The following is a 23,710-nucleotide window of genomic DNA, read 5'->3' as shown; positions in this document are numbered from 1 at the left end:
AGAGCACATTTCAGCACTGGAAGGACTCTTATGCTTGACTAAGTTGTTGCAAAGGCTAAATAAACATGGCAGAAGGAACTAAAACAAGCCCCTTTCTCCCCAAACATTGGTAGACTGTTGAAAAGAACGTTTTACAGCAGATGCTGAGCACTCTGCCCAGACACTGATATCAGTTAAAGAGATTTAGTAACCTCTGCACTTATACCTTCACAAACTCAGTCTGCTTCTACAGCTAAAAAATATCCATTACATGCCCAGGTACTTGAATAACTGGTGAGCTAAACCCAAATGTCCTGACAAAGGCACTCTGCTGACACTCTGGGCAAGATATTAGATTGTCTGGGATCAAGATCACTCTATGGTACTCAGACTAACACTGTGGAAAATATATACAGGGTAGCAAAGACATCATCCAAAACATCTCATCTCAGTTTCCAAACGTTGCTTGTGAGGGTATTCTCCCCAGGGTTGTGGATTTGACCTTCTCCTCTCTCTCTGTTCTGCAGTGTGGAAGTAAAGACCAAGAATTCCAATGCATGAAAGGGCAACCTGAGGACACAGCACCATCAGAGGGGCTTGATGACAAATAGCAGCAATACTACAGCTGTATGAAACTGTCATAAGCAATATTCCCACTGGAAAAGCAGTTAAAATACTGACTTTACACTGAGCAATATCCTGGGAGAAGGCCCCTGATCTATTCCTTGGGGAACCTTGCTGTGGAAGAGGCATGATGGATGTCCAGGCATTAGTGGGGCCATCTCAAGCCATCAGAAGTGTTGACACAGATGGAGCAGTATGATTAAGTGTTCTTGCTCAGCTTTCTGTATAAAACACTCTATTGGATAGAGCAGCAGAACTCTCACCTTTGCTCCATCTTTATTTGTATTCTCAAAATGTAACAAAAAAGGGAATAAAACCACTGGAAGGACAAGACTGATTGCAGCACCACCCTCATGCTTCCTGGAGGCACAACCTTCTTTTGTTGGCTGTAGATCCATCCAGTTCTAGGGGTCTGAATGTCTTTAAGTAACTGCCTCTTGATGTCTTCTTGATGTTATAATTGCTCCCCTTGCAACAGATCCTGTGTCTGTGCATCCCCCAGCACAATGGGGCTCACTCCCTTGTAGATCTCCTAAATGAATGAATGGATTCTTCTTTGAGGCTCCTACTGCACAGGGGATGATCCCTCTTTTCTCTCCCCTACCCTTTCTGTGATATCCCAGGAGAACAGTCTGCTAATTAGGAGTGGCTGATGTTGATTCTTCATTTGCTTCAGAAATTACTGAGGGCCTAAGGAAGAGGTTCTGAGTGACAGCTGATCTGCCCAGTTTGGGGAACTGACCCACAGGGCATCCCACAGGTCACAGCATGGTATCTGCCAGGGTCTGTTGTCTCTGACAGGATTGTTGTGCCAGCTTTGTACAGGGCATTTGCTGCTGATAATGTTTTAACTTCCAACGAGATCAAGTAAAGTCTCCCAAAACAGAACAGATGAATATTCAGGGCAATAGCTGTAATGAGGCTGTAAAATGAAACTCAACATCCTCACACAGGGCTGCATTTTCTGGCTTCCCATTTTCAGGGATCTGATTAAACTTTATTTTGGTATCATCTGAATAAGGACAAATCATGGGAAATTAGAAAAACAGGAATTCTGCAAGTGGATGTTCTGTGTTTTCTTCACCTGGAGAAGAACAAAGATGATATAAATGCTGGAAAGCACCACAGAATAATCACACCCTTCTAAAATAGAAATGATAACATATATTACATGCACATAAATGGAAAGACTAAAGACTTATTTGGTAAAATAAATTAGTCATTGGCTCTGTTCCCTTGATCATAAATTACACAGTAAAGAAAAATCTTAATTTCAGTGAGTGTCTGAAAGTGCACTGAACATATTTCAATAAAAATGCCAAAGAATTTCTTCTTTCACTACTCAACAGACTGGAATTATATTCAACACCTGAGTGTGGCTGACACAAGGACTGGTCAATTTAATAAATCAGGAGAGCCCAGCCTGACTCCAGATCCCAATCCAGCCTCTAATGGACATCCTGAGGTGTAGAGATTGACTGAAATGCAGAGTACCTGTAGCAGACCAAGGAGAGGATTTAAATGACCTCTGGATGTGTTTGAGCTCATGGATAAGAAATATGAGGTGGGGTTTGAAGGAGGATGGAAAGTTAAAATCAGGTGAAAGACTGAGGTCTCTCTCAGTTATTTTGAGGTCTCGTGAAGCTCAGTGCTGTGCTGGGTCACCATGTTTGTCTCCAGTGCTGCTGTTTCTCTTTTCTGACCCCTCCATGCAGCCACAGCTCATGTTTGGGAGGTTCCAGCACTCTCCTCAAGCTGCACTGACATCACTCTGCAAAGCTGCTCAGTCTCCTGCATTCCTGTCTGCTTTACCTGACACAAGTCCCACTGCACTCCAGGGCTGTCACAGGTGTCACTTCTTCTCTTTGAAATCTGCCTTTACAATTCTTACCACAAAACCAAAGCACTAATGAAAAGAGTGCAAACTTCTCCACTTTCTGTATTTCCAGTGAAATGGTTTGTGTGTCCCTAGAGGGGGGAAAAGATATTTGGATCTTTCAATTATTTTTCCAGTCTATTAAACTGTCTAAACTCCATGTTCTCAAAAAATGTAAAAATACATAAATAAAATGAAACCTAGAGAGAATAAATTAAAATGGAGGCTTCTGCTCATCTCACCCAGAATACTGGTTGATCATCCTCAGGAGACATGTGAGACAGGGCAGACTGCGAGCAGAGAGGGTGTTACACCTTGGAACAGCAGCCCAGAGAGCATGGGCTATTTCTGCCCATGGAAATACTCCAGAGTTGGCTTTGAAAGGCCCTGAGCTGTCCTTTTCCCTGGCTGGAAAAAATCTATTAACTTTGAAAGTAGATCTACCCTTGAGCTTGGCCCTGCTTTGAGGGAGGGCTTGATGAGATAACCTGTGGGTGTCCTTTTCAATGCAAGCTATTCTATGATCCAATGAATCCAGGCAAGGCCATCAGCAAAGCAACTTTCTATTTCCATGCTTCTATCTTCCTCCCTTGGCTCTTCTATTTGGCTTGGTAAAGGAGGTTTGTCACTGGACTGCTCACTCTTGTCCACCACGAGGAAGACCTTGACCAGCCCTTCAAGGAGCTGTAACAGCAGTTGCATCCCTATAAAAAAGAAAGGAATTCCTCAGTCTGTGCACAGCTGATGTTATAAATCTGAACTAAATCTAAACAAAGCAATGAAAGGCAGTATCACAAGTGTATGCTCAGCCCTTTCTTCAGCTGTAGAAAAATATCCTGTAATCTCTGCTCGTGCAGAAGGATGAAAAATGCATCAGCCCTGAGAACAGCATGCTGGTACCTACAGGAGCACATTGGGTATGAAAAGCCTGCACAGCATGAAGAGAAAACTCAGTTTCAGAGACTGCAGCATGGGTAGCTCTGCTGAGGTTTCTTGTAACAGGTTTGGCACATTTTGCAAAATAGATAATGGCTCCAGCTCTCCCTAATAGTGCATCTGTCATAGTCCCCCCATGCCAGTAAGGCTTTTCACTGGCTGTAGGTTGGTTCTGCATGCTTCCTGCAACAAGAAAAACTGAGTGTTTTAAGTAGCTTTTCACTTTCTTGTCATTTCAAAGAACAATTGGAACAAAATAATGATGAAGGTAGTAACAATTTCAAAAAAGAGAGATCCAGAACTAGGTTGGCAAACATAATCACAAGGTATATTAAAAAGTTAAACATAGCTCAGTGCTTTGAAAATCAAGCACCATGGGAAGCTGAGGATGTGTTGTCCCCTTGGCTTGATGTCACTTTTTAAAAGGAAGGCTGTAATTGAGTAATCAGCTTGCTGGTTGTCATGGAAATCGCTGCTGGCTGCTGCAGGGAGCCAGCCCCCAGGCTTTGTGTTTGTGGTGCTGAGGGCAGCACCCACCCAAGACAGCACCCACTGTTGCCCTCAGCACCCCTGCATCCAGCAGCAAAGGGGAATAAATATAACTTGGGCACAGCAGGAGGATTCAATTCACAAACCCAATGCCTCCTTTTGCTGTCACTTATGCCACTGTTGATCTTTTAGCAGATGGCAGTGCTACTGCACTCTGGATTTCACATTAGTGGGGGGTTTGTGGAGTTAATTCCAAATTTAAATGCAGTGTGGAAAGGTTAAAGCATGTACAGGATCCATACAGGGAAAGCTGTTTGTCAGTGGCCTTTATGTGGTGATTAAAGCCAACTCCTGCTGATCAGCATTTAAACTTTTAACCGAGGGGTGGATCCACCAGCCATGGGGCGTGAGAGTGCGCGTGAAGGAAGGAAAACAGGTTAAGCTGAGGTTCCTGAAATGCACAAAGGAAATTACTTCTATTATCCACTGTCAGAACTTCACCTGCTGTTTCTCCCGAGGAATCCTCTCATTGGGAGCTAGAGAAGGTTTTTGAAGAATGAAATGAATGTATTTTACTGAAAGAAAGGCACAAGCGAGTAAACCACACAATAAATAAGAGGTCTGTTCAACTGAGAATAACTCAAAATATTCCATTTTGCTGGCTGCCCTCATTCCTACCAGTTATGTTGACATTTCCTTGCCACACCAACACAGAGCCATCACAGCTGCAGTCCCAGACCTGTGGAAACATCTGAACTTCCCATCTACCAACCAGGAGAAAACATGTGCTACACCTTGCTGGCTGCAGTCCCAAAGGAGAAGCTGCACAAGGCACCCAGAGATGATGGACAGCATCAGAGGGCATCACCACTTCAGCATCTTGTGCTTCCTGGCAGGAAGCTGAGCCACTGGGAGCACAGGGGTGTGATACTCCCAGGGAGGGAGTTCCTCGGGTCCCTTCCAGACCCACACCACCAGGACAATATTCCAGCTTCATTTCTCCATCCAAGCATCTGTTGAGGTTTTGGCCTTAGGTCCCCTAGTTATAAACTGAGCATCTTGATAGAAAACAGATAATGCATTTAGATTTATGCTCCTTCAGGCACTGGTATATGATGGCTGTGACACAGAGAGAGAACCAAGGCAAAACCTGAAGTCCTTCACACACAGATGAGCCAAACTGACTGTAATTGCAAAGCTATCACCCCACAAAAGCTGAAGTTTGTATCAAAAAGAACAAAACACATATTACCTGACCAAGCAGACAAGCAAGTAGAGATCAGCATGTCCTTCCTCAAATTCAGGTTTTCAATATTCTTTTCAGTCCTGCCATGGCTGGGAGGTTCATAAAGGAGGTCTGAAGTAAGCAACCAATGAAAGACTTTTGTCTCTCCAACAAATCAAAAGAATTCTCCCTAACATGTCTGATAGCATCTCAGATTAATATAGTTTCATTTGTTTGCTGCCTTCTGCATACTCAAAACATGTTATTCTGGAAATTACTTCTCATTACTTGGCTGCTTTTATAAGAACCAGAGGAGACTGCATGATGCACTGTTGCTCTGCAGAATTCATGTAAATAATATTTTTGTTCCTCCTCTTTTTAAAAGGGTAAAATGGTGTGTAAAAGCTCTTTGAACCCAGAGACATCTGCCAGCACAGCATAAGGGAATGAGAATTAAGGCTGATCAAATTTAAGTTCATCATAACTCTTGAAAGTGTCCTTTAAAATCAGTCTCTGCATACTGCAAAAATTGTTCCCCCATTTGTAATAATCACATTTCCCTTTGATTCTCTAAGTTTAGCACAATTTGTTTTTGCACTCTGCAGCAGAATATGCCACACTGAAGTCTATCTACCAAGCTGGAACAGTGAGAGCAATTTTAATTAATCACTGTAAGGTTCTCTTTTGCATGAAGGCTGCTCAGCCTCTTTGACCCATTAATTAAATAGTGGAATTTACAGTTTCTTGAAAATGTTGAAGAAGCAAAAGGTTAGTCAGATCTGAGCTGTATTTGAAATGGAAATTGAGTCACACTGGACTGTGGATAAAGTGACGTGTTAAAAATACTTTTAGTTCAACAGAGATTCTCAAAGCCAAAGCCAACTGGAAATATGAATTCTTCCTGACAAGAACCATGCAGTAGCAAGGGGCAATAGAGTAGATCTTCAGGGGTGAATTGGCCAAGATCCTTTAATCCCAACAGAAACTCCAGCCTCCACGGCAAGAACTTGGTTTCCACACTTCTGTGAGTGAAACAATCTCTTCCTCTTTGTTAAGAAATTAAATCCTGACATGTCTGGGCACTGCCCTGGAGAAGAGAAGGCAAGTGATTAACAGGGAAAAGCAAAGAATGTGGGTCCCCATGGCCCCAGCTGAGCTCAAGCACACAGGGTGTCTGCAGGAGAGTCACTGCACTTCTCATGCTGCAAATGAACCTGCTCAGGTGCCTTAAGCACCAGGCTCTTATTCGAATTCAAAATACCTCTCCGTGCAGAGGTAGGAAAAGTAAATATTTTATTGAAAAAGCGCCTGCTTATAATGTTAAATTCATTGATAAGGAGGCTCAGATTCCTTTACATTCTTTCTGATAGTTACTAGCATAAGAATCAGTTCAGTAGAGCCAGTAGTTATTTCTTCTGGGAAATTCTTGTGGGGTGCAGTAGAGAATTGCAGATATTCCTCTTGCTCTTGTTCTGTCTTGTAATGCTGAATTAATTAACATGGGCCTGCTGTGGATCCCCCAGACAAACAACAGGAACTCTGACTTGGGTAAAGCACGTTACCAGCAGCCATGCATCTCTCAGATCACCAGAGCTTGTTTGCATTTCCAAAGCATTAAACATCCCTGTAACAAGTGCAGCATCCAGCACAAGGAGGGAGATGCTGCCTCTCTCCCAGCCCTGAGGTACTGACACCACTTCAGCCCAGGAAAACATCCCAGGTCTTGGCTAAATTCAGGTGTTTGGGTTCAGCTGGGTTTGGGTGCTTGTGCCTGGCTGCAAAGGAGGATCAAGCAGATGTGGGACATCAGGAAGAAATGGACACACAGGGACTGCAAAGAACACAATTCTGAGTGTGTGATTTTGTCTTCCAGTCGATTTCCTGAATCTGCAGGGCTTATATCAGTAAAAATATTCCTGATGAATAATATTCTAAATGACATTTTTTAATCTACCAAGATTTTGCACTTCTCTTTTTCCCCCAAAGAAGCCAGCAGTATTCAAATGGTAGTTGAGAAACTCCATATGAGCAATAGCAATTTCTTCACAAAATGTAAATCATTGCCAGTAATTAATATTAATCTGCTTGTTTTCCACTTCCACAGACTGTCCATGCTTATTGAATTTATGTCTGTCCTAGCCCCAGGTATGTACCCTCCCACTCCTGGTGCTCCCTCTTGCCATCCTGTATGCAGAACAGCTGCTCCAGGGCATGCACAAAGCTAATTTGGGCCACTGTCCAGGCAGATCAGATGTGCAAATATTCAGCTTTGTAATACTTGGAGACTCAAACTGCAGATGTATTGAGAAAATTCACTCAAGAAACTTGACTTGTATTTGGATTAAAATGATTAAAGTGAAATTCTGTTCTGCTAGATGTTGTGATTAGATATTGTTTTCTAAAATCTTTCTTGTGTATAACTTCCCTAGACAGGGATGTTTCCAGGATTGCTTCAGCCAGTCATTGTGCCTAGGACAAGTCTTTGGCCTTCTAAATCTTGGCATGGCAATATTAACAACCCTTACAAAAACATTTATCCACATCTTAAGCCTCCTTGGCAGTATTAAATCATCTCCCATCCCACGTATACAAGCTGGCTGATGGATGTATGCAAATGCCTGGCAGTAGGGAAAGACATTTTAATATCCAGCCCCAGTAAATTACTGAGATTATTACAAGGGAAACAACATGATAAGTTGTTCTGTTGTTTGCTGTATATTCCCAGGATACAGTGCTGATAGGCAGGGATGTTTGGGATATCTGTCCAGCTGGGAATCTCAGGTATAAATAATGCCTGTGTTATCCAGCTATTTGCTTTGTAGCTTCCCAAAGTCTGTCAGCACTGCCCTCTTCCCAATTATCCCATTTTCTAGTTTCAGTGGATAAAGAAGGAAACCTTTCCATTTCTACTTAATTCCTACAAACAGCTCCCAGCACAGGAGTGGGGCAGTGGGGATTTAACCCCTGTGATGGCCCTGGGCTGCTTGGGCTCTGCCTGAAACCCTCTGTGGTGTGAGCTGGGGAATAACATCAGTGTCCAGGTGTCTCTGCTGTGCTGACAAATGCGAGTCCCAGGGCTGGGATGTCAGACCCTGCTGCTTTGCTGCCTGGCAACTTTGCTCCAGTGTTCCCCAGGAATCCCTTTCATTGCAATAATTCGAAAAAAAAATAATTTAAAATACATATTAAAAACTATATTATTATATATATTATATATTATAGTTGTATATAATATAATATAATAAAATATAATTTTAATATATTATAAAAATATAAGTTTATAGATATTATAAAATATGTTTTATTATAAAATATAAATGGTAGATGATGATGATGATGATGATGATGATGATTATTATTATTTAAAAACACATACAAAACCCCCCCCCCAGACAAATCCCGATAAATAAATTAAAACGATTCCCGGCTGTAGCTTTCCCAGGGACAGCAGGTGGCGCTGAGGAATCCGCAGATCCATCCCGGGATCGGGGCTGGAGCGCTCCCCGCACCTTCAGCTGCCTCCCAGCCCTGCTGAAAAAACGGGACAGGGCAGGACAAATCTTAAACCCCAGCCTGAAAAGCAGCCTCAGCTGTAGCTCCATCCTGTTAAGACATTTGAGAAAAAAACACCATCAACATTCCTACAAAAGTTTGTGGTAGATTCCAGCAGCTTAGGGAAAACTATTTAATTCTCCACTTCAAATCTTCTAGACTTCTCCATAGAGGAAATACTTGCATGATGGAGCTGAAAAATACATTCCCAGGTTTGGAGCAGATGGAGACAGGAGAATAAATGATCAATACCATTACTATTATTATTATTATTATTATTATTATTATTATTATTATTATTATTATTATTATTATTTTCTCCTTCTTTTTCTTCTTCTTCTTGTTATTACTATTACTATTACTACTATTACTATTAATATTTTCAGGGGACATTTTTTTTTTCTAAATCACTCCAGTTACTTTTCTGCCATTATTTTGTTGAATTGTCTGCTTCCTTAACCAATATCTAAGCACCTCTGGGAAAAGAGTTATGGATTTGAAGCAGGATTTTTGTTAGTTGGACCTGTCCTGTGAATAGAGACCAGCAGAATGGACTGCAAAAAGAAAGAAAAAGATATTATTTTTTAAAAAAAATATAAAAGAAAAGGGAGAGAGAAGGAGATTATATGCATATGTTATTTACACAATTGACAGCTGACTCTGCTGTGCCCTTTAAGCAGATTAAGATCTTCCTCCTGCTTTTATAAACAAACAAACAAATAAATAAATAAATAAATAAATATATTTAGTGGCACTGTTAGATATTGTACTAGGATTCCAGGGTTTTATCACACTTGTTTCCAAGTGTGCTTAATAAAGTTGAATCAAATTTCTGAAGTAGGAGATTGTTCTCCATCAGAACTTGGCCTCCTGCACACGATAACAGAAACATTTTGCATTTCTGCTGGTTTTGACAAGTCAAAGCTCTCTGCAGACCTTAAGCACGACACCAGAGGAGAGCTTCCCCTGCTGGGTGTGCTCAGAGCAGCAGAGCTGGCAGGCAGGGTTTTGCCAGAGCTGGTTTTTGGGAGCCAGGCTGTGGGCAGAGGGCAGGGGTGGGGGCTGTGAGAGGGGGATTCTCACCAGAGTATGGGCACAGCAGCTGGCACTGCCCCCAGAGCAGATGGCATCACTGGCTGACCTCCCAAGCTCGGTCTACACAAACCTGAGCTCCTGGAGCTCTCTGAAACCTCCTGTGCCTGTGTTTTTGACAAATTGTATTTACCTCTTCACAATGGGACACGAGGGTGATCTAGAACTGGCCTGGGGGTTTGGCATCAGTGGGGAGACCCCATCAAGGAGCAAAAATGGATGAGAAATGAAGCTGGTACCTGCAGGCCAGGCCATATGAGTTCCCTTTGCCTGTACCAGCTGCTGGCCCTACCTGTGGTGGCCCCAGCTGCAGCTGGGACAGTGTTTGGCTTCAGGGCTGCCACTGACCCCCTGCTGCCAGGGCTCACTGTCAATCTGAGGAATAGCTGGGGGAAAAAGGGAGTAACAGTGTGTTAGATAACCAAAGAAAGGCTTAGATCAGGATGTGAGGAAGCCATCTGTGCCCAGACAGCTGTAACTGAGACCAGGCAGCTGGGTGGAAGAGCGAGTGGCCAAAATGTGTGTAGGGAGGAGATATTATTGCTAAACACTCCCTGGGCTGGGTGACAGAAATGTGCAAGCAATCCTTCTGAAATAAGAGGTCCATAACTGTGGAAGCCCAGGGCACTGGGAGTATTTCTCTGTCTGCTCTGGGGTGCCCTGACCCCCAGGGCAGCTCTGACTCTGACCCTCATTCATGGAGAAAGTTTCTTAGACTTCAAGACAGACTGGAATCCACAAAAGTGTGAAATAGATCATAGAGAGCAATGTAGGTGTGTCACTTGGTGAGAAATTGAGGTTTTGGGATTTTTTAGTATGTTGTGGATGGCAGCAAGATGGAGGGCACAGGATATCATCTTTCTTCCTCCTTCTCCATGGGTTTGGGTGGCATTTTGTAATTGGACAGGAAAGTCCCCATTGCAGCTCTTTGGGATCAGTTATTGGGTTAAAAGGGAAAATAATCCAGGTGTCAGCTCTTAATTGGTACAACCACACATAATATAATTTGGACTCAGGAAAACTTTTAAGACCTTTTTCTTTGGGTAATCTTCCAGGGTCAAGCTGAAGAAAACAGGTTTCAGTTTCTGTATCCATTGATTCAAAAGGGGATTTTGAGCATCAGCTACAATCCCTGTTGGCTCACACTAAAATCCTCAGGAAAGGTTTTCCCAAAGTACCTCCTATGCAGCAGCCTGGGGCTGGATTGCTCTGTGGAAACCTTCTAAAGTCTTGCTCTTTTCACTGGGGAATAGGGTTGGCTTTACAGGACATTTGCCTCACCTTGCAATATGAGATCTGTGACTCATCTCTAACATCAATCAGCAGCTTAGCACTCAATACTAAAGGTAAAAAATGCTGGGTTTGTACTTTTGGCAGTGTGTTAAACAATGTTTTAACCAGCAGTTTTATTGCCTTGCTGACCTCCCATCCTGTAAGGACAAGGGAGCCCAAGGATGGAAACACATGGTTAAGGTTTCTGCTGTCAGTATTAATAAGATCAGGCATAGAGCAGTATCAACATGCAACAGACATGGAAAGCTGCTCATCCTTAAATTAGGGGGAAAGGTTTTCCCTCGTCACTGGAAAACTTTGAATTTCTTATTCACTGTCAATGTTTTCTGCAGTTATCTGGCTCCTGGAAAGTCTCTTCCACACACCCAGTTTGCTGTCACCATCTCTGTGCTGCTCTCCAGCTTCTTCACACCTCTTGGGACTTTCAGTCTGTGTCAGCTTGAGCTTTGGTGAGCAGCATCTTCTCCCTGGGCTATCTCCCTGAGCCCTGCTTCCTCCAGAAGAGGCTGAGAGAAAACATTTCAGAAGTGTTTACATTTCAGAAGTATTTACAGGAGCTACAGGCACCACAGGGAAGGTCAGAGTGTGCTGAAGGTCAGCTTCTGCATAGTGCAGAAACAACCCACAAAGAATTAAAACAAGGAAGGAGAAGATCTTGAATATGGGATCTCCTGCAGGAAGTGAGACACAGAGAGCTGGTAGGTGAAGGTTTCTGGGATAAATCTTCCCTTGTGTTTTCTGCCCAGAACCCACAGCAGGTGCTGGGGGAATCCAGGCAGTCTGTGAAGGCACTGTCCCCACACTCTGCAGCAGCTCTGAGCTGGGGCACAGCCCGTGCTCAGGACACTCTTTCCAAGAGAAGTTCTGTCTGTGGTGTTGAAGATATTTCTGCAGGCACTACATTTACAGAACACACAGGGATGCTGTAAGGTGGTTCTGCTTCCTTTAGCATTGTCTAATTTCCTGCACTTGGACTTGCACCATCTTTTTCCATTCACGTTCTTCATGTGCAATTTCCATTGACTTTTTATTTCCTGTGAGTTTAACACAGAGTGCCTCTCTTGGAAATTCCTCTGCAGATTGAGACTTTATATTCCCCTCTAGGTGTTTTAATTTTTAAATAAAAACAATTAATAGGTGAAACTCTTTCTTCCTTGATACTACAGCCTCAATCTCAATCAAATATTTGTCACATAGACAAGAAGTTATAATCTATTCCATTCCTATAACTTTCCACAAGTACTACAAGAAGAAAGTTTTTCTATACTTCATATTCAGAATCCTCTTTTTTTTTATTCTCAGAGGGATCTATCATAGGAGTTCCATCATTAGTGCGCAGACAGATCAATTTACTTTGCCCATCATTTTCCAAGTCAATTGTTTGACTTCAAAAAACAAAACACAGCAGCTGAGCACCAATAATTTTTAAATTCTGACCTTGTGCCTTTTGCATCTAAACTCTACCACTGGGTTTAATTGCAGGAATTTTTCACTCTCCTGCTCTGTGTTTCCATCTCAATCCTTACCCTTGTTTTTAATTTTTCTTTTTTCTTTCCTCTTTCCCCTTTCCTCCTCTTGAGTAACATTTTAAGACTCATGCTGCATTTGTTCGCACAAATACAATAAAACAAGTTAAAAAATATATCTTTATCTACCAACACAATAGTTTTATTTCCATCTATATTTCAAAAGAGCAAATTCATTTTCAGACAGAAAATATCTACGATGCAATTTTCTTTTAGACTGTGGGTAACATGCTTCAGCCTGTGACAGCACTGTTAAAAAGATAAAGCTATTCAGCAGCATTAATCTTTACCCTTCACACACAAAATAGGTTGGATTTACAAGTGCCAAGACACTGATGAAAACTGGAGCAAGAAAGGGAAGGAAGAGTGAAGAGAAACACTTGTCAGGTTAACCAAAACTCAAAAATTATTAAATTATTTGAATGGTGACTTTCATGCAAAGGAAAATGCTGGAGCTATTCACCCTCCCCTGCAGCAAGACTTCTCTTCCTTTTCCATCTCACAGCCCCTGGAGCTGCCCCAGACCCCCCTGCCCTGGGTTTCAGTGTCAGGGCTCAGCCCCTCCACAGCACCTGGGGACAAAAGAGGAACCTCTGGGTTGTGCCATTGCTGCAGAGTCCCTGGAAGAACTTCTGCAATTCTCTGTCTTTTCCCTCATCCCAGCAGCTCTTGGTCTTTATCCAAAGAGGCTCCAAAGCACAGAGGGGAGTGGCTGAGGTGAGGTGCTGGGACCTGGGTTGGAAAGGAGGAATTCAGTCTGTCGCTTCTCTTTTGACCTCATAAAATTCCTCTACTGCACATCCAGGTCACCTGGACCCTCCAAGGATCCCACCACAGCTACTGCTAATACTGTAGGAAAGGGGTACTGGGAATAAATCACACAGACTCCATCTTCTTCATGGTGGAAAAACCCCATCCTTTATTCAAATAACTCCTTTTTATGCAGTTTCACAGACCTTTGGTGGACTCCAATTGGTCAGCAGTTGTCTTGCCAATTACTTTTATTGGTTAGTAACAGGTTGTTATCCTGGATTGATTGGTCCCTCAAACTCTCAGTGTCTACATGCAGGGACAGTTGTTTGTGAGAGATAGTTTTCATTTTTTTATCTAATGAGTAAAACCAGTTTATACAGGTGCAGGTTGTGTTTTTTACCTGTTTATACAGGTGCAAGTTGTTTGTTCACCCAGGAATAGATTGTTATATTAACAAACTGCTCACACCAGGATTGCTTTCACATGGAGAACTTGCAATGTGCTGGCTTTGACAAGGCCAGCCACTGATTCCAGGAGAGCAGGCTTGATTTTATGAAGCGTTTATGATTTTTTTTCCCTTACTGCAACAGGGTGCCATGGCACCAAGTCTGTGGCCTCTACAAAAGCCTCTAAGCTTTGCCCTTCCTGACTTTTCAAAAAGCTGTTACAATGCTAAGAACACCTCAATAAAATAATACCATAAAAGTTTGGTCATCTTAAATATAGAAGTTGATTCCATCACTCCTGTTATTCTTCGCCCCTCACCCCCCACCAAAAAATTGCTGTATTTCATTTTTATTTGTACTTTCTGAAGAGTAATGCATTTCCAAGAAAAGGATTAAATCTCTCAAAGTGAGGTAATAAAAATGAAGGTATAATGAAACTCACTGGATATGCAGGGAGATATTTCATTTAGGCATTGGAATAAAATTCTATTTACAACCCTGGTGAGAATAATTCATGACCAAAATGCCTCATACTATTTTTAATTGTCCTTGTTTTTCAAATAAAAGTTATAGATGGTCTGGTAAATCATTGCCTGTCAAGCTTAGGTTGTGAATGGCTCAGTGAATCCCAAGGGGCACTTTCAATTTTTAGGGCAATTCATTTATTTATCTGTCTATACTAATAAAACACATATTTAGAGATTTATATTCTTATTCTACTACTAAAAATGTACGAACTGTACAGAGTGGCAGCAAGGAATAACAAGAAGAAACTTATACAGAAGCTCAGAACAGAATTGCTATTTTTTTCCAACCAAGGTTTCAAATAAAGGAGCTTTTTCATAGAATTCTAGGGAAGAATAATTATGTAATTGAGATCTATTCCTGCTTTTTGAAAAAATACATGAAGGGCTTGATTAAGCCAAGAACCAAAGAATCATGGCCCATTTAATTTGATTTGTTAGTAATAGTTGTAAATATGCTGTATTTAGTGACCTGACACAATAAACTTGTTGGAAAACTGCAACAAGGAAAAGACACAGCTTGCTCATTTCAGAGAAACACTAAAATACAATAGCAAAGACATAAACCAGAATGCAGTGGGAAAGCTATTCTGGCTTATAATGTACTTTTCAAACCAGCTTTGTTACTTTCATTCTAGGAAATATTGCTCCCTCAAACCAGAAGGATTTGCAGCAGAAAGGGAAGTAATTGTTTTGTTATCAAAAACCAGAGTGTTTTTTCTCTCTACCGATGCTGAAAGAAACACCTTTCTACCAGAAACTCTAATTGACTATCACATAATTCTTTTTCTCTCCCCAGCACCCAAAAAACACAATGGCTGATATTCTAGCAGCCTCATTAATTCCTAAAGTAACTCAACTGCATCTGCATTCCTCAACTTTTATAACTCCGTGACTGACAAGTAAACATAAATTTCCCAGATATGCTTCAAGCATGACTATCTCCCTCTACCACAGAACTACAGGGCAGAACAAGCCAAGATTTGATCAAATTTGCTTTGCAGCTGGATCTCCCCAAACTTTCCCAAGAACCTTTTATTGCTCTTCCTGTTCCCATAATTAGTTCTTTGCCCATTAGGCAGCATCAATGCAAAGCACTCCCCAGCACTCATCCATCAGCCCTTGTTTCCCTGGGTCTGCTCCCACCAACAGCCACAGCTCAAGTCCAGATTTCCCAGCCAGGTGAATTAGTTCAGTGAGTAATGAGTTCAGATGTTCATCAGTGAATTAGTCCAAGACATCACCAGACATCCAGCCAGCAGGTCCAAACAAGCCATCAGTCATTTCCCAGACATATAATCAGTTTCTCAGATCATGCATTTTCCTGTTGATTATTCTGTCCTTTATCTATCAAATGTTTCTGAATGAGTTAATTATCTATGCCAGGTATGCACATAAACACCAATCACTACTAGACTATTTTAGCTGCAAAATTCCAGCCTGCATGTTCTCATTTCCTTTATCCAGTCCTTTCACAGACCAGAGGGATCTTGCTCCTTGCTTTACTTTCCAACTTATCCATCACACTTTTAGACACCCCATCAGTTTAGCTGCAGAATGAGAATAATGAGGCTTAGTGTTCTGCATGGCATTGATTTCACCCCCAGGCCTAACCAATGTGGACATTCCCCAGCACTAAACACAAATAATGCTAACTTTAATAAATTACAGACCTACTGCAGCATGCCAAGCCAAAGGAAAATGAGAAATCTGTATCTACAACTCTGGTCTGAACCAGAAACACTGTTCACTCTGCAAATACCAAAATATGATGTATATCTTATAAAGAGGTCTAAAAAAAAAGAAAAACAAAGAAACAAAGAAAAAAAAGAAAAAAAGAAGCCCATGTTCTTGGTGTTTGGTGTGACAGAGACCAGTGCTCACCTACACAAACATGATGATTCTGGCTTAAGAAGGAAAGGATAATGTGTACCATTGACCTTGGCATGTGGAATATATCCATTTATCTGACTACATCAGAAAAAAATAAAAGAGAGAAAGAAAGAAGCCGTCAAAGAGACACTGCTGATGAATGAAGGCTTTCTATTTCTGCTCTTCCACAAGACATTTAGACATTTCTCTTGCAGCTGGACTGTTGCAGAAGATTTGTCATAAAATCTTAGAGCAACTTCCATGTAGTTGTGGTGAGGAGAGTGCATTTGCTCTTCATTACCCAATTCAAATCCTGAATTGCTTCCTGCAGCTCTGATGGGCCATTGTTCACTGCCTTATTGTTGGGCAGGAGCTGCAGCTTGAAGATGAGAAACTCACAATGGGACTCTGAAGTTTTTCTCTTCATAACACAACTGGAAAAAAACCACAAAAACAAACCAACCCCCAAAGCCTCAAGTAATATAAAGTAAATAAATGCAAGAATCTGAGCAGACTGATCATTTCAGATGCTAAACATCTCACCAAACATCTGTTTGTCTCAGACTGTGAAAGAAAGCAGGGGGAGGTTTGCTCAGGAGTGCTTCTACTACTGAGTGGGGAAAAGCAGCACATCAGCACAAAGCAAATGCAAATCTGCTGCTGCTTGTCAAACTGAATCCAGCCCCTGTAATCTTATTTCTCAGCTTCTCTGAAGATAAATTCATCAAATTGACCAATATTTGTGATGAAATAAAGATACAGGAACAATATCTGGTGTGCATAAGGATGTGCCCAAAATTAATAAGTTTAGAATAGGATTTCTGCAGAGGGAAACAGAAGTTATATCCCAATTTAATACACTCTGTAAGAGAAGAATGACCTTTTCAAGTAATGCCAAAATAAAAAATTTGAAAAGTAGGGAAAATTACAGCACAGCTATCTGCTTGCCAACATTTACTGACTGCAAATGCTTAAGTGTCTTTTTCTGGGTAAGCAATGCAAAAAACCAAAATCATAGAATCAAATATAGGAAAGTGGTTGATTTTCAGATACAGGAAAGTGGTTGATTGCAGGTTCACACACACAAAACCCAAACCCCAAATGTATCTGCAGCTTACTGCTTTCCAAAGTCATATGAATGACAAAGCAAAAAATAAAAAAAAGAGTTTAGTTTATTCAGTTATACTCTTTCTTGTTGAGGAATAAGATGCTGAACTTAGCAAAAGGGGAAAAGTAATAGCCCCTTAAAAATAGCAGTGTTCAAAAACCAGCGAAATAGAAACTAAAGTGCAATATGTTTTCTAAGATAAAGGCAGGGAGAATATTTAAGACTATAAAAGAAAATAGAAATCCATGATGAAGAGGCTCACTGAGCTATCTCCAGCTCTATTATCAGTGGTGAACGATCAGGCAGATGCACTCCATGGCATCTGTTGTTGCAAATGGATTCCAGTGAGTTTTATAAAAATAAAAGATTCAGCCTGCCTGCATAACCTGCCAGAACCTGGTCTGACCTCAGTCTGAGTGTGCTTGGCTATAAAGCCAATTTAAGCCTACAAGGCTAACTCACACAGCCACTCCTGAGCCTGGAGAGGGATGAGTTATTTTGCTGTTTATGTTTAGAAGATGGTCAAATGCCAAAACAGAGCTTTTACAGCTGCTGTGGCCTCACCTCAGTGCCATCCTACACAGGTTTCAGATATTCCTGTCATGCTCAGGCAATTTAGGTTGCAGTGCATGCAGATTGCAGCAGGTCAGAACATCTGCTCTTTTGACTTTTCACTTCAGTTACACAAAGCCACACATGCAGCTGGCAGTGCCTAAAATTTATTTGGGTTTTGTCTCAACAGAACTTGTTTTTTGGTTAACACAGTAAATCTTCAACTTCCCATGAAAAGCAACATGCTTCTAAGGAAAATATCACTTACTGCTTCTCCAAACCTACAAAGTGGGGCACCAGTGAGAAAAGATGGGAAGAGAGATTGGAAAATTTGAGTGGTCACCTGGAAATGACCAAAAGAGGCTCCCAAGATCCCCCACTCCTATGTGACTTGATTTTATAGCTGCCATCCAAAAGCCAAGCACCCTAACAGCTCTCCCACAGTATTAGGGACTGTGTTTGTGCCTACTCTGGTGACTCCCTGGAGTCCCTGCTGTGATTCTGAAGGCATGCCTGCAGTGAATCAGGGGGATCATATCCATTGTCCCCTGGGGGGGATCATATCCATTGTCCCCTGGGCCTCGAGTCACACTGGAGCAGTCCATGTACCCTTCAGGAAGCTTCCAGCAAACTTCCCCTTAAGCCAGCAAAAGCTGAAGGTCACCAGTTTAAAACACCTGAGAAATTTATGAGATACAAGTTCACTGAGTAGAAATGCATCTCAAGAAAAAGCAAAATCCACATTCCTGGTTTAGACAAGTGAGTAAAACACTCAGAACTGGCAGAGCAGGACCTGCTCAGCTGGTGGTTCTACCAGGTTGTGCCAGCTCCTGGCTCTTCCTGCTCGTTGTACGTCCAACAACCCACTCCTGGGTTATAAACTCTGTTCAAAAAATACAAATAACCATAATTCATAATTCCCCAGCTGAGAAATGCAAATGACATCAGCTGCCCAGTGAGCAGAGAAAGGAAAGGGGAGGGAAGGGAAGGGAAGGGAAGGGAAGGGAAGGGAAGGGAAGGGAAGGGAAGGGAAGGGAAGGGAAGGGAAGGGAAGGGAAGGGAAGGGAAGGGAAGGGAAGGGAAGGGAAGGGAAGGGAAGGGAAGGGAAGGGAAGGGAAGGGAAGGGAAGGGAAGGGAAGGGAAGGGAAGGGAAGGGAAGGGAAGGGAAGGGAAGGGAAGGGAAGGGAAGGGAAGGGAAGGGAAGGGAAGGGAAGGGAAGGGAAGGGAAGGGAAGGGAAGGGAAGGGAAGGGAAGGGAAGGGAAGGGAAGGGAAGGGAAGGGAAGGGAAGGGAAGGGAAGGGAAGGGAAGGGAAGGGAAGGGAAGGGAAGGGAAGGGAAGGGAAGGGAAGGGAAGGGAAGGGAAGGGAAGGGAAGGGAAGGGAAGGGAAGGGAAGGGAAGGGAAGGGAAGGGAAGGGAAGGGAAGGGAAGGGAAGGGAAGGGAAGGGAAGGGAAGGGGAGGGGAGGGGAGGGGAGGGGAGGGGAGGGAAGGGGAGGGGAGGGGAGGGGAGGGGAGGGGAGGGGAGGCGAGGCGAGGCGAGGCGAGGCGAGGCGAGGCGAGGCGAGGCGAGGCGAGGCGAGGCGAGGCGAGGCGAGGAAAGGAAAGGAAAGGAAAGGAAAGGAAAGGAAAGGAAAGGAAAGGAAAGGAAAGGAAAGGAAAAATCCCAAATCTTAAAACTCATAAACTATGGACCAAACTTATAAAGTATGAAAACCTGTGACCTCTCATCCATTTTTGGGTGTACCTCTGGGGTGCTATGTGTGCCCTAAATGTACCCAAAGGCCCTTCAACAAATATAACTGCTTTTTATTCCCTTAATTTTGTTTGACCTCTGCTTTTAGGCAGCCTAAAAAGACATCAAGGTAATGACAGAGAACGGAGTGACCTGGGCAGCTCCAGCAGAAATCTCTGTGTGGGACTGAGCCACCAGCAGAGCTGAGCAGCCCCAGCAATACCTGCAAAATGTGGCTCTGTTTGTGCTGCCTGCAGCTGGAATCCCAGTGCAAGGAATTAAAAACCAATCAGCTTTATTGGCCTGTGGATGCCAGGGCAATTAGCACTCATTTCTGACAGCATATGCCCGTGCAGTGCTCTGGCTCCACGTGCACACAAATCCCTGCTGCTCTGCTCAGTGGCTGCCTCTTCTTGGAGACCCTCTTTGAGCCCCCACTTCTACAGAAGCAGAGGGGCAATGGGGTTGGAGGCAATAGCATCCTCCAGCACTGCAGAGGAATATTGAAACATCCTGGCAATTAGTCCCCTTTGGATCCATACACCCAGCAGCACTAAAAAACTTGTTTTGTTAGGTGGAGAACTAAGTTTCAAAGAGAGAAAGGGGCATTTGGGGTGAGAAATGTGGAGGGTCCTTGTTTGCACTCTACAAGAGGTTTCCTTAATGCTTTAATTTAATGTGTATATTTGGAAGTGCTTAATAGTTAAATTAAAGCCTAGATATTAGTTCTCTAGGAGGAGCTGTGTTTTTATATCAGACTTCTGCATTTATAATTGAGTAGGTCACATCAAAATAACATGTATTTAAATCAGAATATACTTCTAAATATACCTAACCTCCACACATAAAAACTCCCAGCAGGTGCCTTGTTAAACAATAAGGAGCATAGGAGGTAGATTGCTGTTCTGAAGCCTCTGGTGAAAATGAACTCTAATTGTGTGCTTACATTTTTTCTAATCAATTGTAAGAATAAATCTCTCTCTCTCTCTCTCTGGTACAAAAAGAGACTTTTGCACTTTAAGCCAGCAAGCTAAGCAGTATGATCTCAAGATATCATCTGCCTTAATATTTAGGACCTAAATCTCAGCGTATTAATATTTGATTCTGTGAGCACCAAAGTATCTTTGAAAGCATAAGCCTAGACCCAAAGTCTTTAAATGCCTTTTTTCCCCTCTTTTATGCACCAAATTCAAACACATAGGAGTCAGGGATTATTCAGAAAGAAATCTCCACCTTCACTCTCCTGGAAAAAAAAAAAAAAGCTATAGTGGACATAATCTAAACATTACTGGGACTGGAAAACAAACAAGCTCATTGCATACCTTATGGGAAAGACAATACTGTGATGTTAATTAAGAGCTTTTCTATTTAGTTTCGCTTTCTTTCTCCTTCCATTTAAGAACTTAATGAATCTGCAAGGTTTTTTCAAATGCTAACTCTATTTACAAGTGGGCTCTGACAAATGCACAGCCTCTGAATCCTCAGCTCACCCAGACCATAATTTGATCAGCAGCCTGAGGCAAGAGAGGCACACACCCTTGTTTGTAAACAGCTTGGAGATTTTTCTCCTTGGAATGAAAGTTTTGCTGCTTGACTCCTTTGTACCAAGACCTAACTGTGAATTTTGCTACATTTCAAACTCTTCTACTGAACAATTGAAAATTTTGGTCGTGCTAACCTAAAGCTTTTACCTTCTTGCAAAGGCGAATTAGAAACTATGAGAATAAAAGGCTCAGTTATCAACTCAAGAAATAGGTACTAAGTTATCAACAAAGAAAAAAGCTGCAACTCTTTAATTTAACAATCTTTTACTTAGCTAAGGAATAATAACATCCTACAAAAATGGCACCACCACCCTCCCAAATCATCTGTAAAAAGCTTTGGTTGGCCACAAAGCCTCTTACAGAAGGAAATTTAGTGTGGAAATTCGATCTGGTAACCTGTGGCAACCTGGGAAATGTAGTTTTGCAACTGGGTTCCCATCTGGTTGCAGGTGTTGTTTTCATCACTGGGGAATGAAAGGAAACACTTTGACCAGGAGTTTACTTTTATTTCCTTTCTAATCCTGAATGGTAGATCTGTAAGTGGTCTCTTTTAAGATGTGACTTGACTGAGCCTTTTTCCAAGGGAAAGAAAATTTGAATTCCTAGGGAGGGGATTGTGGGTAATCTGCTGCTTTAGAGAGGAATGAGGGAGCATTTTTCTGGTTTAATTTAATCGGGGTTGTATGTGGAACTCTCAGGAGGAAGAAGTGCTGCTCCTGGCATTTAGACAGGAAAGACAGATATTCTTTTTCATCAAATGAGGGTTTAGAGATGAGATCTTTTGTAGGGGGTCGTCTTTGAACGGGAGAGCCTGTAGAAACAAGAAATCCAGTTGGGAACAGCTTTTAGGCCCAAATAGAGGGAGTAGTAAAAGGCTAACAAGGAATGAAAGAAGATAGTTGGGTTTTGTTGGGTTAGGTTTGTTTGGTTTGGTTTTGTTTCTTCTTGTTTTTTTGGGGGGCTTTTGTTTGTTTGTTTATTTATTCTTTTTTAAGGTATTCAGAAATGCTCCATGTTCCTCTTCTGAACAGACCCTAAGTGTTAGCCCTGCAAATGCTTTCTCTGGGTGCACACAAATCTCTTACAGGACAGGTAGGTGATGAGACTGTCCTTGGGTTTCCTTCACTGTGCTGTTGGCCCAGCTCTGACCTTTACCTTTCCATTGCCAAAGCCCACCCAGCAAACCTCTCTGCTGAGGCTTGAGAGGTCTCCCTACCCCTGCCTCACCTGGGAATGCTTTGAGTGTTTCTGATGTTAATAATGATCCATTAATTTGCCAAGTAACCTCGGGGTTATCATCAGAAGCAAAAGATTATCACCTTTGGAAATGCTGTGCGGGGGCGTTGTTTTTACTGAAATCTGACTGCAATGATTGTGCTGAAGAACAAGGATGAGGAATCTTGCCTCATCAACTTCTCCTCTCTTTTTAGGGACGTCTGAAACATTTGAACTCTGGCTTTGTTGACTGACAGGCAGCTCAGCTTGTTCCCCTTGGAGTTTCAGTGTGATGATGATGGGTTACAGAGCCTGGAATAGGGCAGATGTAAGAACAGCTCTCCTCTCAGCTGCATCTCTGCTCTGTCAGAGATGTTGGCCTGTGACACCTCAGCTTTGAGGGTAAAACCCAGCATCCTCAAGGCCTTGGAGTGCAGGGGTGCAGGGGGCTCCTTGCTGCTCATGAGGCCTCTCTAGTTCAGCCCAGTTTTTTAGCAGGAACCTCCTGGAGCTCTGAGCCTCTCAACTATTTTTCCTCAGTCTTTTCTCAGCTTTTTAATTGATGCTGAATCATGAAAAAGACCCCAGGTATGGGGCATGCTTAAATCAAATAGTTGTCCCAATTCCACCCTCCCCTCCTGCAGCACTTTCTGGGAGATGGGATGAGCAGCACCACCCAGTAGTCTCATTTATTAGGAGGTACTAATGAGCACATTCAATCTGAAGTGAAGACCCTGTTGTGCATAGGTCAGCTTCATTTGAAATCTAAGGAGACCCAGGGAACTGATTTACTTCAAGATGTTAATTAGTTTTATTGAGAGCAACAGCAGTTTAAAAGCACAACGGAAATACTTTTTCTATGAGTGTTTTGTGGAGAAGATAAAATCAGAGCTAGTGGCTGAGAAGGAGAGAGGAGAGCGAAAAGATAACAATTTGATTGAAAAAGACAGAAAAATATTACCATGGGCTTTAACAACTTATTATAATAGCCAGTGATATCATCTTGATTTCACAGTGAAACTCAATTTTATGTGTCAGCAAAGCAATACCAAGCTGCTGAGCAGATGTCAGCTGCAGATCTGCCATGTCAGTGACCAGGAAAGATGTTTTCCATGAGCAGTAGCAGAGTCATTGCTAGCAATGTTATTTTTTCATATACTTTGCACTGAATGTGGAGGGTTGCAAGGCTTAAAAAAAGTAATCCCTAATCTCTGCAAGTCATGGATTTTGTTCATTTATGTGTTTTTTATAAAGGATGTTTTCTGCAGCAATCAGGAGAAAGAAGCCCAGAGGAAGCGTTGGATAAGGGGCTTTTGGAGAACACTTTAGGTAGGGATGGTATTTCTGTTCATTGTTTTCAAACTGAATTCCAC

Source organism: Haemorhous mexicanus, chromosome 15, assembly GCF_027477595.1.
Source record: "Haemorhous mexicanus isolate bHaeMex1 chromosome 15, bHaeMex1.pri, whole genome shotgun sequence".
NCBI lineage: Eukaryota > Metazoa > Chordata > Aves > Passeriformes > Fringillidae > Haemorhous > Haemorhous mexicanus.
This window is presented reverse-complemented; position numbering follows the sequence as displayed.